This window comes from Somniosus microcephalus, unplaced genomic scaffold (assembly GCF_052327205.1).
Source record: "Somniosus microcephalus isolate GS21.2 unplaced genomic scaffold, FLI_Smic_1.0 unresolved_chr5, whole genome shotgun sequence".
Taxonomy (NCBI): Eukaryota; Metazoa; Chordata; class Chondrichthyes; order Squaliformes; family Somniosidae; genus Somniosus; species Somniosus microcephalus.
The window spans coordinates 38019563-38037859 of NW_028225183.1; positions in this window are offsets into that span (position 1 = coordinate 38019563).

Sequence of the window (18297 nt, forward strand, 5' to 3'; positions counted from 1 at the left end):
TTTGTGATCCATCAGAACAGCTAACATGCCCCGTGCAATTTCTGTATCCCCTTCCATTCAGCCCAGTGCTGATTCCACTGCTAGCGTTTTTGCCCAGTTTCCAGCCCTTGAATGGCATATTTCCTTACTCTCTGTGCCACGCTCGCTGTTTTCCTCAAGTACTCTCAGTGTGGGAGGTACTCAGGCCTTTTCAGACATTGTTTTTCTGAGTGGAATCCCGGTTTAGCCCGATGTGATTCCACCACCCTCACTCCCCAATCCCATTGGACCCTCTCAGACATTCCTGCTATAATCCACGTGTCGAGCTGCGGTGATACCTTCAGCTACTCTTCGCACTCATTAACCTAGCCTTTCGATCCCTGTCTGGTTCGACACATTATGCAAAGCTAAGTGTTGTTCAGAGTACAAAACAGCAAACTGAATCCCTGAGTGTGGCATTTTAAGGCAGGTACTTTACTGTCCTAATTACAAAAGACAAAAGTCAAATGTTGTAAACCTGAAAAGGCGAAGGTTTGGGCTATTTAACCAACTACCGCCCAGCAAATACCCACAAACACTGGGCTTGGTAAAAGCAGGCGTAAGGCCTTCACTTCATAGAATCATGGAGTGGTTACAGCAAAGAAGGAGGCCATTCGGCCGGTCGATCTCGTGCCGGCACACTGCCAGGGAACTTCAGCTAGTCCCACACTCCTGCCTTTTCTCCGTATCAGCATAAGGCTTATAATAAGTGTTAAACTAAATGTATAAAATAGATTTATATGTTCATTTACTTTAAAATGAAATGTGGTTAATTTTGTCCCGAACAAAAATGTTTACATTTATTTAAAAAAAATATTTTTTGTTATTTAAAATGTTCAATTAAAGGCATATTAATGAATTATGAAGCTGTGGTAATTTATTTTTATTTAAGTTGTGTGAAATTTGATTTATTCGGTGATTTCTACAAAGCTAATGGGCATTCCATACGTAAATGGAATCTCCATAAGCATAATAGGAAACCACATTTGTCATTGCTTGGCCTGGCCCACGTGATCCCGCATGCACACCTGGGGTCCGTGGGTCTTTACGAAGGTGTATGCCAGCATGCCCAGGACGGGAACAGTCCGAATCTCCGGAGACACAATGTAAGTTCCTAGGTAACTTTCGGTTCAGAGGCGTGTGCAGGCGGTAAAAATACGACCGCACTTTCGAGGCCAATATAAATAAAAGTATTGCTCTGCTGGTAGGATTTCCTCTTTACTAGATAGTCACTTTAAGCAACTAAATAACTGAGCTAAATCACTCTCCAATAGAACAGCTCTTCTCAATGATACCTTTCAGAAAGAGTCCTTCGAGAATCAAAGGGCACCACAACTTAGGAAGACATATTGGCCCAGAAATTCGGGTCTCCACGGGTGAGTACGCATGGGGCAGTCACCTGTAATCACAATAAATGTGCCGGTTTCGTGCATGCACTGCGCATGCGCGCGAAACCGGCACTTCGGTTCCCCTGAAAGAAGGGGTTCTGAAGTTGAAAGCGTGCGACTGAGAGGCAGTGCGTGCGCATTGAACTTACGCTTTTTTTGCAGGTTTTTCCAGGAGGTTACGTCTCCAGGAGTTACACTTTTAAAAAGCAGGCAGAAAGCTTGCTTTTAACAAGGTAAGTGGTGAACTAATGTAAACTAATACATTTTTTCAACAGATTTATAATTTTAAAATACTTTAAAGAAAGGTAAGTTTATTTGTAGCCCCATTAGAAAATGTAATTAATTTTTTCAAAAATATAAATTCAAGTTTGAAATAGTTATTGAAATAGATGTGCTGATCAGCTGGCTGATGTCTTCACCGCCATCTTCAATCTGTCATTGGCCCAGGCAGTAGTCCGTACATGCTTCAAACCGCTACCATTATTCCTGTGCCAAAACAAACGCCTGTGACGTGCCTGAACGACTATCGAACTGTCGCACTCACACCCATCATAATGAAGTGTTTCGGGAGACTGGTCCTGGCTCACATCAAAGCCAGTGTTCCCGCCAATCTCGACCAACACCAGTTTGCCTATCGTGCAAACAGATCAACGGAGGATCTTCTAGAAATCCCCAGATTAAGGTGCCCCAGCATTGGAAGGCAGGAAATGTTACCTCGCTGTTCTACAATCTGCACTGAATCACTTAGATGGTAAAGAGACCTACATCAGAATGCTGTTCACAGACTACATCTCAGCATTCAACACTATTGTCCCCAAAAAGCTGGCCACCAAACTGGACCCTGGACTTCCTAACAAACAGACCCCAGTCTGACAAATTATGTAACCACACCTCCTCCCCCCTGACCCTGAACACGGGGGCCCCACAAGGATGTGTGCTGAGCCACCTCCTCTACTCCCTCTTCACCCACGACTGTGTGGCTGTTCATGGTTCCAACACCATCATCAAGTTTGCGGATGACACCACGGTAGTAGGCCAGATCACCAACAACGATGAGTCAGCCTACAGGGAGGAGGTCCAGCATCTCGTGAAGTGGTGCGCCGATAACAACCTGGCCCTTAACATCAAGAAAACCAAAGAAATCATTGTGAACTTCAGGAAGTCTAAAGGCGGAAGTCACACCCCCATCCACATCAATGGGGCTGTGGTGGAAAGGGTGGACAGCTTTAAGTTCCTCGGAGTCCACATCACGGAAGACCTCTCCTGGTCCCTCAATACCTCCTCTTTGGTGAAGAAGCCCCAGAAGCGCCTATATTTCCTAAGGAGGCTGAAGGGATGGAAACTGTCACCCCTGATCCTCTCTAACGTTTACCACTCAACAATAGAGAGCATCCTGAGGAACTGTATCACAGTATGGTATGGCAGCTGTAGCTACTATGACCGGAAAGCCCTGCAGCGAGTATTCAAAACTGCCCAATGCATTACCGGCACCCGGCTACCGACCATAGAGCACATATACCAGAAACGCTGTTTATGGAGGTCACGGTCCATCATCAAAGACCCTACCCACCCCAGCCACAGTCTGTTCGCCCTCCTGCCATCTGGGAGAAGATACAGATGCATTCACACCCGTACGACCAGATTTAGGAACAGGTTCTTTCCCAGGGCTGTCATCCTACTGAACTCCACAAATAAACTCTAAAGCCTGCACATCTGTTATGTTTATGTTAATGTATTACAAGCCAAATGTATGCTGAATGTTTAAATGTCTTAATTTAAATGTACACTCTCGGGAGCCACAAGCCTACATTTCGTTGTACTGCACCTGTGCACTAACAATGACAATAAAGCTGATTATGATGATTATTATTATTATTTCATGTAATTTATAGTTTATTTAACAATGTGATTTTATTTAAACATTTATTTGAAGTTTTAGTGATGTTTTGGGGTTATGGTATTTATCGGTTTGACATGTCTTCCTGTCAAACCTATGAATGAAGCAATTCCTGCTACCATTGGCTCTCCATGGCCGACGTGATACAAGGGGACGCATCGAAGTAACTGCGCCGCTGGGATATGCAAGCACTGTGCACCGGCAGTTGGAGGAGGCCCAGGATCGGAATTCCATGCAGGCCCACAGCTCAACGGCCTGCGCTTTAGGTAAGGGCAGGTCGGTGGCTTGCACCCGCGGGAAGCCCCCCAACCCGAATTTCTGGGCGATTGACCTTGAAGGCAGTGCAGCTTAATTGAACAGAATGATTCATGCACTCCAAGTGTTAAATTACGAGGAGAGATTATGCAATGTGGGATTGTATTCCGTACAATTTAGAAGGTGAAATGTTGATTGGATATGAAGTTATGAATATATTAATGGTAGCTAGAGAGAAACTATTTCCGCAGGTTGGGGATTCTAGGACTAAGAGTCATATTCTGAAAATAAGAGCCAGACCATTCAGGAGTGAAATTTGCAAATACTTATACATGCAGAGGCTGTTGGAAGTTAGGAATTCGCTTCCACAACGGCAGGTGACATTCGACCTTTTGTTAATGTTGAATCTGAGATTGCTAGATGCTTTGCAAACTGAAGGCTTAAAGGGATATGGGGCAAAGGAGGTTAAATGGAGTTAAGTTACAGAGCAGCCTTGATCTCATAGAATGGCGGAACAGGCTGGAGCGGCTGAATGACCTCCTCCTCTTCGTATTTTCCTACTTATAAGCGTATTGTTGGAGCATCAGTGTTCGTCATCAATGTATTTTGTGTGCACGTATTCAAGTCTATTTTATCTGTAGATGTTTCTGAGGAATAAATAAATAACGGGTAAATTGAGGGTAAGGAAGAATGCATAAATTAATACAGGGGCAGCGGGAGAGAGCATGACCAGGGAGAATAGTAAGAGATTAGGATAGACTAATAAACAATTAGGAAGGAAAAGAGGAACTACGAAATTAAATTTATATATATATCTATGTTACTTGTAAAGAAAACACAGACTTAAGCAAACACAATTACAACACACATACATTTAAAAGATAAAACAGCCGCTTACCAATATATTGATGCATACCACAGAGATACCCACAAGTAAATTCAAAAAGCATAGAGTAAAACACAGACACATTCATTACTGACGCAGAGAGTAACAGAGGAACAGGTGTAGGTTCTTCAGCTGTTCTGCCATTCGATCATAACTGGCATGCACACACATGCAATTACAACTGATATAAAGATAGAGAAATGCATTGTAAATAAAACACAAATACAAGTACATTGATAACGAACAGAAAGCTACAAAAAAGTATATATTAAAATAAAAGTTGGAGACAAATATATTGATATGTAATTAAGATCCCTCGAGGTAACTAGCAGACAGATACTAATAAAATGTATAATACATTAATTCAACATGCACTCCCTTCCATTTGAAACTTAAACATTTCAACGGAATCACACACAACATCAAAATCATAGAATCACATTCCACACTTTGGGAATAACTTGCACAATCCTACGTACACACCCACTATACACACCCAAGGTTTATATAAAAAAATCATACTTTTGTGGTGCTTATAATAAGTGTGAAGATATCCAGGGTGGACCAATAGAAATGATAGATCCAAGTATTATTTAAGTGGTGGAAAGCTAGGAGCATTGGAGGTCCAAAGGGATTAAGGGATCCTAGTACACAGATCCCTAAAATGTAGTAAAAAAGTGAAATGCTGAGGATTGGTTTATATCTGAAATAAAAACAGCAAATGCTGGAAATACTCAGCAGGTCAGGCAGCATCTGAGGGACAGCTATGACCTTTCATCAGCACCGTATAATTTTGCCGATGCAACAGGCTTTTTAAGGAAGCGCAGGGGTCAGGGAAAGGGAGGGATGGGAGGAATGAACCAAAGAAAAGGACTGCGATGGGGGGAAGGCAGAAGAGCTTAAATGACAGAGGGATGATGGTGCGAGGCAACGTGGGTGGTAATGCGACAAGTAAAGAAGCAAAAGCAGGATCTCGAAGAGCTGAAATGTAGTAGTCAGGTACAAAATAAACACAAATGCCAATGGAGTGTTAGTTTTTATACCTAGACGGCTGGAATATTGCAGGAAGGAAGTTTTGCTACAGCTATACATAGCCATATTTAGAATATCTGTGGAATACTGCGTACATTTCTGGACACCGCTCCTTCAGAAGGATATATTGGCCTTGGCTCTACCCACTCCATCCTCCTCTCGGCCTCTGATCTCTCTCGTCTCATCCCTAACAGTGTGCAAACCGCCAACTCATTAGATTAAATGATGGTTTTGTAGTTTAATGAATAATGTGGGTTACCTGCAATTGGTACGATAATGATTCGTCAATAGCATGAAGGAGTGGATTTCACTTCTGTGAAATGACAGTGTCACTCGAACACGGAAATAACCTGCAATTTGCAAATGAGCTGTTGTCACTTCGCACCAGCACTTTAAGACTGCGGATCTCATATATTCTGTTCTTGCTGCAAGTTGTTCAAACAAAATTCTGAGCTTTGGGAATTTAAACTTTCCACTCCAGTGTCAGCTGTGGCTCAGTTGGTAGCACACTCGCCACAGTCAAGAAGGTTGTGGGTTCACGTTCCACGCCAGGGACCTTGAGTACGTAAAAAAGCTGGGTTGACACTCCAGTGCAGTACTAAGGGAGTGCTGCACTGCCGGATGTGCCTTCCTTCGGATGAGACATTAAACCGACTGCTACCTTAAGTGCACGTAAAAGATTCCATGGAGCTATTTCGAAGAAGAGTAGGGGAGCTATCCCAGGGGTCCTGGGCACAAAAGTTATCCTCAACCAACATAACACAAACTGATTATCTGGTCATTATCACATTGCTGTTTGTGGGATCTCGCTGTGAGCAAATTGGCTGCGGCCTTTCCCACTTTACAACAGCGACTCCACTTCAAATGTACTCCATTGGCTGTAAAGCGCTTTTAGACGTCTGGTGGTCGACACATGGGCTCTATCAATGCGAGTCTTTCTTTCTTTCTTTCTGTCTATGCAATCTTTAGTTAACCAAGTTCTATTATTTAAGATTATTGGGCTGAAAGTGTCCAAGTGAACATGTTTGTTAATAGCATGAAGGAGTGGATTTCACTTCTGTGAAATGACAGTGTCACTCGAGCACGGAAATAACCTGCAATTTGCAAATGAGCTGTTTGTTCACTGACTGTGATTAATATCAGTCGCCACTAACAGCAAAGCTCCAGTGGCAGATTTGCTCTCTGGTATAGATCAGAGGGTGCTTCCCTGTCTTACCTCAGTCTCGGTTGAATCATTGACTCCCACATACACTGCTATCACCGTTTCTCAGTGAACCCGAACTAATGGAAAGATGTCAATCAAATGAAGACAGAATACTCTACGGTCTTCATACTGTACAGAAGATTCACTATCCAATCCTCGCTGCTAACAGTTTTCCCAGTGAGTAATTCTATATAATCACAGAATCTGACTGTGAATATATCAATCTTATATCCAACCAACAATTGAACAAACATTTTCAAATGTGATATCTTTATTATTTGAGTGATGATGACGGACAATTAAAGTTCTTAGCATATTGCCCGTGCCTCTGCTGATGCTCTGCGCATCCACTATGTGACTGTTTCACCAGTTGCTCATTCCGTGATTTCATTTCAATGAATCACGATCATCGGCTTCTCAGTTTTTCTCCCATGCAGTGGAATCGTGATAGCATTTGTTTACTTGAGTCGTACCGAGTTCAATCTTCTGGTTATAATCATAGTATTCTTGAACTTCACATAGAAAGCAATTAAGAAGTGGAGTGTATGCACAGATAGGACACGTGAACCTCTTCATGGCCCCGTCTGACTATTTGAACAAAGGAAATTACTTTCTTTTATACACTGTTTATTTATCAAACTTATTTTTTTATTCGTTCATGGGATTAGGGCATCGCTAGCAAGGCCAACATTTATTGTCCATCCCCAATTGCCCCTTGAGATGGTGATAGTGATCTACCTTTAAACCGCTGCTGTGCATGTAGTGAACACACTCACACAGTGCTGTTAGGGAGGGAGTTCCAGGCTGTTGACACACCGATCATGAAGGAACAGAGATATATTTCTGAGTCAGGATGGAGTTTGACTTGGAAGGGATCTTGGAGCTGATACTGTTCCCATGTGCCTGCTGGCCTTGCGATTCTAGATGGCACAGGTCGTGTGTTTGGCTAATGCTATCGGAGAAACTGAGTGAGTTGCTACAATGCATCTTGTAGATGGTGCAGACTGCTGCCACAGTGCACTGATGGTGGGGGGAGTGAATGCCTAAGGTGGTGGATGCGGTGCCAATCAAGAGGGCTGATATGTGCTAGATGGTTTTGAACTTCTGTGGTGTATGTAACCTGTTCCACCTTAAGAGAACTACCTTAAGAGATGTACTACTTTCTCTTGGCTGCTGTATACTGTAATACCGGTGGTGACCGCACCGGTATATAAACGTTGTGTAGTGATTTGCTGGGCAGTTCAGCCCTGACCTCCGAATAGTAAAGACCTGTTAAAGTTATTCTTGTTGTCTGTGTTCAGTGATTTATAATAAGCATAACTGGGACACACAGACTCAACAGTGGTGACGAGTCCGAACTTACCCTGTGGCAGTTTTACATCCAAGGCAGCTTCGTCCTCAGAACGGGCGTTGAGAAGAGGCATCCGCCCTCATCATCCTGCTGAGCACCACATCGCACGTGAGGCATCGAGAACCCGGGAAAAAGAAAAGTTCTGACCACAAAGCCCTCCATCAGCGACATGCAGTGATCATCCCTTCTACCACGGTGGTGGGTAAGCCGATCAGCGACACGAGCAGAAAGTCAGCCGCGTTGGCTGTGGAGTAGTGGAGGGAAAATGGAGGAAAAAGGGTGGAGAACTCGACCGCGGCCGCTGAAAAGGGCCGGGCTGCAATCGGGGCCGAGAGGCGCAGCGACTGGGATAGCGTTAAGGCCACGAGAGCCACGGAGAACTCAACCGCAGCCGCTGTAAAGGACCGGACTGCAAGTGGGGCTGAAAGGCGCAACAGGAGGGGAAGCGTGAATGCCCGTGGGAACCGCGGGGGAGCAAAAAGCAGATTCGGGGAATTGAGAACCGCTGGGGAGGCGAGAACTGCAGCAGCACGGCAATCGCCATTGCAGCCAGCGGGGGAAGAAGGCAAACGCGGGAAGCCACCATTGTAGTCGGCGGGGGAAGAAGACGAGCGCGGGAAAAACCGCCAAGCGCGGGAAGCCGCCATTTTAGTAGGCGGGGGAAGAAGACAAACGCGGGAAGCCGCCATTTTGGGAAAAAGAAAATTTAAAGAAACTTGCAAGGATGCCTAAACATGGTAACATCAATGCATTTGATAGCGATATCGAAGATTGGGCCACGTATGTAGAACGCATGGAAGTTTATTGTAAAGCAAATGAGGTACCAGATGATAAGAAAGCACTAACCTTATTAAGCTCAATGGGTGCGAAGACTTACGGGCTATTGAAGCACCTTGTATCACCAGATAAACCGGCGGATCAGACTTTCGCGAATATTGTTACTGTCCTGAAAAATCATTTAAACCCCACGCCGCTGCTGATAGCGGAACGATTTAAATTTTACAGAAGAACGCAGCTGAAAGCAGAAGGCAACGCTGAATTCTTAATTGAACTGCGTAAGCTTTCAAAGTACTATCAGTTTGGAACAGGACTAGCAGATGCGCTGAGAGATAAATTTGTGTGTGGATTGTTAAAAGAAGGAACACAAAAGCGACTGAAAGAGGAGAATGATCTTACGCTTGATAAAGCTGTCACTATTGCACCATCGCTCGAAGCCGCAGCGAGAGGCTCTGCGGAAATGCAGCTAAGGTCATTGGAACTCAGCACCAATCAAATGACCTTGGGTGCAGTAAAGTGTTATCGTTGTGGAAAGACAACGCACGATCAGAACCAGTGCTGGTTCAAAAATCACGAATGCAGAAAATGTGTCAGGCTTGGTCACATAGCTAAAGTATGCCGGTCAGGAAAGAAGACCAGCAACAAAAAGTCACCGCAGGAAAAGTGCAGAAAGATACACAAGGTGACAGAGAACAGTTCGGATGAACAGAAGTCAGATTCAGACTCCAGCAGTAAGGAACTGGGTTGTCTAAGAGTACACAATGTGGGTAATGAAGCAGACCTCCAAACTATCTGGGTCACAGTGAAGATGGAATTGGACACTGGATCGGCATTGACGGTCATGAATAAGCAAGACTACAAAAGGTTATTCCCACATATTCCCCTACGGGATACGGAGATTGTATTGAAAACATACACGGGGCAAAGAATATACCCCATTGGAAAGATAAAGGTAAAGGTGGTCCACAAGGGCAAAGAAAGCCGAGGAATGGACTTATATGTGCTACCTGAGGGAGGTCCACCACTACTGGGATGGAAGTGGATCAGGAGAATAAATATGGACTGGCATTCCTTAAAAGCACTAACGGTAGATTCCGGTAAAAAAGATGTCAAACCTAAACGATTGTCCAGAATATTGGACGATGCTAAAGAGGTGTTCCAACAGGGACCGGGAACACTGAGAGGAATTACGGCAAACATCAAGGTTGAAGAACATGCAAACCCGAAATTTTTCAAAGCCAGACCGGTACCTTATGCGATACGACCTGCTGTGGAAGCTGAGCTGGAAGGGCTAGAACGTTCAGGAGTACTGTCTAAGGTGGACTGGAGTGACTGGGCCAGGCCCATTGTTCCCGTCATGAAGCGTTCATCGAGCAACAAGCCGGGGGAACCGGGGAAGGTTCGCATCTCTGGAGATTTCAAGATCACTGTTAATCCGGTGCTTCACACGGTGCAATATCTGCTTCCGCGGCTTGAGGATATCTTCGCTTCATTGTCTGATGGGAAACACTTCACCAAGATAGACCTGGCGCAGGCGTACTTACAGATGGAAGTTGAGGAAGAGTCACGCTAGTATCTCACGATCAACATGCATAGAGGCTTGTATCGGTAAAATAGACTGGTTTTTGGAGTGGAATCGGCTCCAGCAATTTGGCAGAGGGCCATGGAGCAGGTATTACAGGGAATTCCAGGCACACAATGTTACCTGGACGATATTCTGATTACAGGAGATGATGATGAGGAACACCTTGCAAATTTGGAACTGGTGCTCACCAGATTGAAAGAATATGGACTTCGAGTTAATCAACAGAAATGTGAGTTCTTTCAGAAGCGGATCTCGTACTGTGGTCATGTCATTGACCAGGAGGGGCTTCATAAGTCTCCTGACAAGATCGAAGCTGTTGTGAAGGCTCCCGCTCCGGATAATGTGTCCCAGTTGAGGTCGTTCCTAGGGTTGATTAACTATCAACATAAGTTTCTGCCAAATTTATCCACGGTGCTGCACCCGCTGAACGCTCTTCTGCAGAAGGGAGTACCATGGAAGTGGAGCGAGGACTGTAAGGGGGCCTTTCGCAAAAGCAAGGCATTGATCACCTCAGATGAAGTGTTGGCTCACTTCAACCCAACGCTGCCTATTCGGTTGGCTTGTGACGCTTCTCCATATGGTATTGGGGCAGTACTCTCACACAATTTGCCAAATGGCTTGGAGAGGCCAGTCGCATTCGCATCCAGATCATTGACCTCCGCTGAGTGCAACTATGCTCAGATAGATAGGGAGGCTCTCAGCCTTGTGTGGGGAGTAAAGAAGTTTAATCATTAACTTCAGGGCCAAAAGTTTACGCTACTGACAGACCACCAGCCGTTGGTATCCATTTTTAACCCTAAGAAGGGTGTTTCGGTGATGACAGCACAGAGGCTCCAGAGGTGGTCCCTTTTCCTCGGGGCACATCAATATCAGATTGAATTCAAAGGTACAAAGCAGCATGGTAATGCTGATGGGCTGTCGCGCCTGCCACTACCTACAGCGGAGGAGGCACCGACGGTTGACCCTGTTGAGTTATTTCACTCGTCCATCATCGAATGTTTACCAGTCACCAATGCAAGTATTGAAAGAGAAACCAGGAACGACCCGACACTGTCCCGGGTCTACGAATTGACAGTGAAGGGATGGCCAGCACATGGTGATCCACTGTTACCGGCATTCTCAGCAAGACGAGAACAGCTGTCCGTCTGTCAAGGAACATTGATGTATGGAACAAGGGTGATTATTCCTCCTAAGTTAAGAGAGAGAGTTCTAAAGGAACTGCATGAAGGTCATCTGGGGGGAGTCAAGATGAAAAGCCTTGCTAGGGCTTATGTGTGGTGGCCGGGTATCGACCAACAGATAGAGGATCTGACGAAAAGCTGCTCAGGGTGCCAAAAATTTCAAAATGCACCTCCGATTGTACCGCTGCATCCATGGTAATGGCCTTCAACCGCATGGCAACGTGTACATATTGAATTTGCTGGTCCATTCATGGACTCCATGTTTTTAATTGCGGTGGACACACATTCTAAATGACCAGAAGTGATTAAGATGACCACTACCTCGGAAAAGATGATCGCGGTGCTAAGAACGATATTTGCAAGAAATGGATTGCCAGAACAAATATGTTCAGACAACGGACCGCAGTTCGTGTCAGAAGAATTTCAGAAATTCATGATGAAGAATGGGGTGAAACATTATACCTCTGCCCCATATCATCCGGCTACAAACGGGTTGGCCGAGAGATTTGTACAAACGTTCAAAAAAGCAATAAAGGCCATGAGCGAAGATCAGATTCCACTACAACACAAGGTGGACAATTTCCTACTGGCATATCGAAACGCCACTCATGCAGTGACAAACCAAAGTCCTGCCATGATGTTCTATAACAGGAGGTTGCGGTCCAGGTTGGACTTGTTAAAACCAAATGTGCGGAGGGAAGTCGAAAACAAACAGTTCCAGCATATAAATAACAAGACCACTCGGAGTTTCGAAATAGGACAAACAGTGTTAGCCCGGGACTATAAAAATGAGAAATGGCAATCTGGAACAATTCGGGCCAGACAAGGACCCTTGATGTACACGTTAGATATTGGTGAAAATGTAATACGACGTCATGCTGACCAACTGGTAGAATCGAGAACAAGCGTCGAACCCATCGTTACGGCAGAGACAACCATGGAAGAAGTTAGTGAACCTGAAGCATCTACCTCAGAAGTGAATGTACCTGATGATGATGTCCAATCCATAAGAGATCAACTAGATAAGTCACCCCAGCAACGAGAATCAGAGACCCCTGAAAGGCGTTATCCAACTCGGATCAGGAGGCCTCCTCAGAGACTGAATCTTTGAACTGTTTTGCATGAAGTTGTGTATATATATATATATATGTTATTATATTATGTTAAATATATACTGTTAAGCTAAAAAGGGAGGATTGTGGTGTATGTAACCTGTTCCACCTTAAGAGAACTACCTTAAGAAATGTACTACTTTCTCTTGGCTGCTGTATACTGTAATACCGGTGGTGACCACACTGGTATATAAACGTTGTGTAGTGATTAGCTGGGCAGCTCAGCCCTGACCTCCAAATAGTAAAGACCTGTTAAAGTTATTCTTGTTGTCTGTGTCCAGTGATTTATAATAAGTATAACATGGGACACACAGACTCAACAACTTCCTCAGTGTTATTGGGGCTGCAGTCATCCAGTAAGTGGAGAGTATTTTAGCCACAGCATTTCTATGGCTGTTCCAGTTAAATTTCTGCTCAATTGCGGCCCCGCAGGATGTTGATAGCGGCGGGCTCTACGATGCTACTTCCATTGAATGTCAAGGGCAGGTGGTTAGACGCTCTCTTATTGGAGATAATGGTCCAGAAATTCGGGTTGAGTGCTTCCCGCGGGTGCAAGCCCCCAACCTGCAATTACCTTGCACGCCGGCAGTTGAGCTGTGGGGCCCATGGAATTCTGATCCGGGGCCTGGTCCAACTGCCGGCGTGCAGTGCTTGCATACTCCAGAGGTGCAGTTAGTTCGATGCGTGCCCTGGGATCACGTGGGCCATGGGCAGCCAATCGGAGCAGGGAATGAGCCATTCATAAGTCTGACAGGAAGTGCTGTCAAGACTTTTAAATACTACAGCCCCAAAATAGCACTAAACCTTCAAATAAATTTAAAAAACATCACATTTTTTAAATAAAATATAAATTACATGAAGTGACCATTGTAAACAATAACTTGCATTTAAAAAAAATAATTTTATATTCTAACGGGGCTAAAAATAAACGTACCTTGCTTTACAGTATTTAAAAATAAAAAAATGTGGAAGAAATGTTTTAATTATAATAATTAACCACTTACCTTGTAAAAAGCAGGCCTTACACCTGCTTTTTATATTTCAAAATTCTGCAGACTTACCCTCACATAAAAACCTGTAAAAAAAAACGAAGTTCCATGCGCAGGTGCAGCCTCCCCCGTGCATGCATTCGACCTCTGAACCTTTTGGTTCAGAAGAACGGAATTGCCGGTTTCCCGTGCATGCACAGTGCATGCAGAAAACCGGCACTTCCATCAGGCCTACGGGTGAGTACCCCGTGCGTACTCACCCGTGGAGACCCGAAGTTCTGGGGATCATTCCCTGGCACTTATGTGGCTCCATCTTACTTGCCACATATCAGCTCAAGTCTGAATGTTATCCAGGTTTTACTGCATGCGGGCACGGTCTTCTTTATTATCTGAGGAGTGCCAAAAGTAGCTCTACACCTTTCCAATCATCAGGGTTCATCCCCACTTCTGATGTTATAATATATACCACTCTTCCTAACATCTTTCAATTAGCATTTGAAATAAAGTAGATGCTGTTATTAACATTCCCATGATTACACATTTGATGTAGTTTAAGTGTGTACTGCTCTTCGTAAATGTATTGTCTCCAGACTGGTTCAGATTCTCCGATGCCATTTCTCATCACTGATTACTTTATGGCGTTGATGATACTCTTCACTCTTCCTGCCCATTGGTGCATTCTGACGGTGCACTTCAACAGTCCCACAGTGGCCACGTCTCTCTTTCTCCAGCTTATTAGCGTATGTCATACATGGAGCAGGATTTCCAAATGGGGATTTCACTTTACCGAGTCAATTATTCTACATTTCTCTCTGTTACTCCTTCTCTCTCTTTCTCTCTCTCTCTCTCTCTCCATTTGTCTCTCTCTCTCTTTCTCTCTCTCACGGCCTCACTCACTTCCCAGCTCTCACCCTCTCCCCTCTCTTTGCCTCCCTATGCTCTCGATCCCCCTTCTCTCTGTGATCTCTCTCCCACTTTCTCTCTTCCCCTTTCTCTCGCCCTGCCAAGACCGGAAGCAGGAAACTTATTACGGTTTTGACTGCATAACACTGGGACATTTTAGTAGTAAGATAAAGGAATCTCAGCTGTTGTTCTCCTTGCTAATCTACGGTGACTAGACAATATTTAGGTCAAGGAACAGTGACTGACTGGCACATCAACAAACTGGGATGATTGAACTTAATCAAAATGCTGCTCTTGCTCCCATTGTGATGCATAATTAGATTTTTCATTTCTCTTGCTCAAAGCGAAATTAGTGAAGATTGCAATCCTGTCTCTGGGGAAGTGCATCTCTCCAAATGTGTCACTCACTACCTGGTGGCCCTGGCTGCGGCAGATCTACTGCTCGTCATCCTCGATATGATACTGAGACAGATGTCCATTGTGTATTGGCTCCAGTTTATGACTCTGTGGCATGACCCTTGTGTAACATTCACGCCGTACTGCTTTATGCAGCCATAGAATGCTCTGTCTGGTTCACCTTCACTTTCACCATTGACCGAGGTGTGGCCATTTGTTGCCAGGAGCTGAAAACGAATTATTGCACCATTAAAACGGTGTCTCTGTTGCTTGCAACAGTGACTGTTTTGTTTTGTTTGAAGAAAAGTTTCTGGTACTTTCTGTATACGAGTGTATATCTTCTATTTAATGATCCCTGGTTTTGTATAGTAAGAAGTAATTCACTATTCTCACAGGTGTGGGTAATAATTGAAACCCTTCATTATATTCTAACCCCGGGAGTCTCATTCGTTCTGATTCTGCTGCTCAATGCTTTAACCGTCAGACACATTTTAGTGGCCAGCGGAGCCATCAGGAGGCTTCGGGCTCACAGCTCCGGGGAGAGTCCCAGACACTTGGAGATGGTGAGCCGAAGGAAATCCTTCACGTTTCTTCTTGTTATTTCGGAGAATATCATAGTGCTATGGGCGGTGCTTCTCATATATTCGCTGTGGAAGCCGATGTGGTAATTGCGGTATCTGTCTCGTCGGCTACGCAAATTTGTATGAGAGTAGGGTATCATGCTCTAGCTTCTGAGTTGCTGCACAAACATTTGTAGTTATGCTGTGACCCAGATTAAGTTCTGGCAGCAATTGAAAAATGTGATGAAATAGCCCTTCGTTGTAATTGTTAAGCTAATTAAATGATCATAAGATTTCAAACATTAGAAGTTTATTTCATCTTGTAACCTCAATAACTGGCCTGTGCCTGTGTAACACATATCATGATCTAGTTTTTAGACTTACTACCCGGGGTGAGAACTCAATTTGTGGATCATCCCCAGATAAACACATGTGGATATTAAAACCGGGTAAACTCTATTTACAGGAACCAATCCATCACCCCAATTTCAAGCTGGGGGCAGGATTAAATTCTCGTCAAATGTAATCTGTTCATCCCAAGACTCTTGATCAAATACTGTCAATGTAAAATTAGTCTACAGATTTACTTTATAGGGATTGTGTTACTGGCTTAAATTTAAAGAAAGCCTCCGCTTCAAAATTTTCATCCTTGTTTTCAACTCTCTCCAGGTTCTCCTCCCTCCCTATCTTTGTAATCGCCTCCAGCCTCACATTCACGAGTTCTCTGCGCTCCTCTAACGCTGCCCTCTTGTGCATCCGCAGTATTCATCGCCCAACCAGTGATGACCATGCCTTCTGTTGCCATGCACTAAGCTCTGAAATTCCCTGCCTAAACCTGTCCGCCCCTCTTTCCTCCTTTAATACGCTCCTTAAAATCTATCTGTTTGACCAAACTTTTCGCCACCTGCCCTAATTCCTCCTTATGCGGTTTGGTGTCAAATGTTCTGTATTACTATACTCCTGTGAAGCGCATTGTGATGTTTTCCTACTTTAAGGCAGTATACACATTCAAGCTGTTGTTGTTTTCATATTTGATAAAACTTAGACTTACAATTACAGTGTCATCATATTTCCAAAGGTTGATGATTTAATGCTCCCTCCCATACACATTACATTGAATTATATTAAATTAAATTAAGTTGTAGTCTGGGAATGCAAAGCAGCATCAGGTGGATATCGGTTGCTGGGGCATAAATTCACAGAATGCGAGAAATTATGTTGACAAGCTGCACATTGGCTTATGATACAGCAGCAGTAACGGCGCCCCATCGCCACCAAGGAGAGGAATGGCTATGTAACATTCTTCAATATGGAAAGACTAGGCTTGTATCTGCTGAAGGTTAGAAGAGTAAGAGGTGCCTTGATTGAAAAATGTAAGATCCTGAGGGGTCTTGACAGGGTGGATGTGGAGAGGATGTTTCCTCTTGTGGGAGAATCTAGAAGTAGGGGTCACTGTTTAAAAATATAGTGGTCGGCAATTAAGACAGAGATGAGGAGAATTACTTTCTCACAGAATGTCCTCAATTTTGGAACGATTTTCCTCAGAGGGTGGTGGAAGCAGAGTCTTTGAATATTTTTACGGCAGAGGTGGATAGATTCTTGATATGCAAGGGGGTGAAAGTGTATCGGGGGTATGCGGGAAAGTGGAGTAATCAAATCAGCCATGATCTTATTGAATGGCGGAGCAGGCTCGAGGGGCGGAGTGGCCGACTCCTGCTCCTAATTCCTATGTTTGGATGACTACAATGTAATCAGAATGGTTAGGGAAGGAATATTATATAGAGTTGCATTATAGATGAAAGGTTCTGTTACATCCCGGGAACTGGATAAAGTGCTTGAAGTTTCACATGTAGAATCTACATTGTTACAAATAAGGAGCAGCAGAGCGTTGTTAGACTTTCGGGTTTAAACTGCAGAGCCCCAACTACTGCGAACGAAATGGAAGAGCAAATATGCAAGCAAATTTCACGAAAATGTTAATAATATAGAATTGTAATAATGGGGAACTTTAATTATCATAACATAGACTGACAATAAAGCAGAGTGCCGGTCAATGAGTGGGAGGTATTCCTAACATGTGCACAGGAGAATTTTGCTGAAAAAAAAGGAAAACGCAAAGGTGACGTTATCCAACGGGAGAAGGGCTAATTTTAGTGTGTTGAAAAGGGGCCTGGCCCAGCTGGATTGAAATCAAATATTGGAATCATGGATACCCTCATCAGGTAAATCATTAAATGAGCAATGGGAAGCCTTCAAGGAGCAGATAGTTTGTGTCGAGTCCAGACGCATTATCATGAGTGGAAAAGGAAGTGCATTCAAAGCCAGATCTCCCTGAATGACTTAGGATATAAAGATTAAAATATAATAGAAAAAGGGAGGTTATGCTAAACATCTGGTTCATAATGCATTACAGAGCCAATCCGAATATAGAAATAGCAGAGTAGAATTGAAAAAGTAAGGAGAGATGTAATGAGATGTATGTGAAATTATTGGCGGGTCACATAAAGGGGAAAACTAAATACATTTATAAACATAAAAAGATTACAATGGTCGTTGAAAGAAGGGTGGGGCCAATTAGGGAACAAAAAGGCAATCTTCCTGTGAAGGCAGAGGGCAAGGCTGTGGTATTAAACGATAGGTTGCATCTGTTTGCACTGGAGATGTGGGTGCAGCCAATCTTAGGATAAATGTGTAGGGTTCAGAGAAATTGGACTGGACAAAATATATTGAGGAGTTAATTAACAGTTTGTCAGCAATCAAACT